We start from the raw sequence: 1972 nt of genomic DNA, 5'->3' as shown, positions 1-1972 counted from the left end.
AGAGAGAGAGAGAGAGAGAGAGAGAGAGAGAGAGAGAGAGAGAGAGAGAGAGAAGAGCCCAGATGCCTCAGCACACCAGGGTTCAGCAGAAAGCTGACCTGGACCTGCTCCTTACTGGCACTGGTGGAGCATACATTCCTCCTTCAAAGCTCAGGATGCTGCAAGAGCAGATTTCAGATAAAAACAGCTTAACATACCAGAGGATGAGCTGGGAGGCCTTAAAGAAGTCAATCAATGGTCTTATCAATAAAGTTAACATTTCCAATATAAGTATTATTATCCAAGAGCTTCTTCAAGAAAATATAGTCAGAGGAAGATGACTGCTATCCAGATCTGTTTTACAAGCACAGAATGCATTTGCAGTCTTCACACATGTTTATGCAGCATTGGTGGCCATTATCAATTCAAAATTTCCACAAATTGGAGAATCAATCTTCAAGAGGTTAATTCTTAATTTTTGCAGAGGCTATCAAAGAAATGATAAACAAAGTTGTCTGACTGCTTCAAAATTTGTAGCACATCTTATTAACAAAAATGTGGTGCCTTAAGGCCAGCCAAATAGCTCAGTGGACTAAAGCACCTGCATTCAGGTTCAGGGACCATTGTTCAGTCCCCAGGCCTGCCCTCCGGGGCTGCACCCCCAGGGTGCACTGAAATGGTGATTGAGAGTGGTCATGGTGGCACGTGCCTGTAATCGTAGCACTTGGGAGGCTGTAAAAACATGAGAATCACTGCGAGTCCAGTCTAGTAGTGAGACCCTGAACAGCTGTAGACCCTTAAAATGCAGGAAAAAAATGTGGCATGTGAAGTTCTATGCTTAGAGATGCTCACTTTGCTCTTGGAAAGACCAACAGATGATAGTGTTGAAGTGGCTATTGCATGTGGCCTCAAATTAACACAAGTGTCACCAAGAGGAATTAAGGCAATATTTGAAAACCTTCAAAACAATATGCATGAATCTGAAATGGACAAAAGAGTTCAGCATATGATTGAAGTGATATTTGCTGTATGGAAGGATGGATTCAAGGACCACAGTCATCCTAGAAGGACTTGACTTCGTTGAAGAAGACAAGCAGTTCACTCATATGCTTCCCTTGGAGGATAACCCAATGTGTTCAAGATGGATCCTAATTTTATGGAGAATGAAGAAAGGTAAAAAGCTATTAAGAAAGAAATACTTGATGAAGGAGACAGTGGTTCAAACACAGACCAAGAGGCAGGAAATAGTGAAGAGGAAGAAGAGGAGGAAGAAGAGGAAGGAGAAGAAGATGAAGGACAAAAAGGAACTATTCATGATAAGATAGAAATTAATCTCGTCTCATTTCATCATACAATATATCTTTTTTTAAAAAATCAACTTTATGATTTTCCTGATGGGTGATAACTTTATACTTCTAGTTTTCATTGTGCACATTAGGGATGCAGCAGAAGGGGATGGACAGCAGGAGAGAGCAAATGACAGGAACAGCCAGTCTTCATGCTTTGCCACTCATCACTGTGCACACACAGAAGCAGGGAAGTGATCTGGAATCTGCAGTGGAAACGCAGCTACAATCACCCAAAGTTGCACGCCACTGCCTCACAACTCCAGGCGTGTGACCTGCAACATGTATGTAAGCAGTGTCTCATCCTACCATTCATATAAGCTATTCAGTCAACTTATTTCCCATAATTTTATTGATAAACAAATAGCAATGAGACAGTTTCAAATCAAATTAGTAGGACAGTTTCAATAATTAACACATTACATACATTCTTCCTAGGGGTAAATTGCGGTACAAGATGGGGACTTGACATCCTATTTACAAACGCTATTAGAACAAATCCCTCTATTCATTAAGAGAATGTAAGTATATATCTATTCTAACCATTTTGAATACACAGATACAAAATGGATATTCATCTGTATACCCTTTTTTGTTTAGTTCTGTTATTTGAATATTATAGGTATGTAAACTCAGCAAAATATTCT

At 39.9% G+C, this 1972-nt stretch overlaps 1 pseudogene; it reads left to right on the top strand.

The window, feature by feature from the left end:
* LOC101561073 overlaps window positions 1-1381 on the top strand; it is a 1767-nt pseudogene extending 386 nt beyond the window's left edge.
* Window positions 1382-1972: the final 591 nt, after the last annotated feature.

The sequence above is a fragment of the Octodon degus genome, unplaced genomic scaffold (assembly GCF_000260255.1).
Source record: "Octodon degus isolate 3935 unplaced genomic scaffold, OctDeg1.0 scaffold00157, whole genome shotgun sequence".
Classification (NCBI taxonomy): Eukaryota; Metazoa; Chordata; class Mammalia; order Rodentia; family Octodontidae; genus Octodon; species Octodon degus.
The sequence above is the reverse complement of the archived record's forward strand: the minus strand, read 5'-3'. Positions and strand labels throughout refer to the sequence as shown.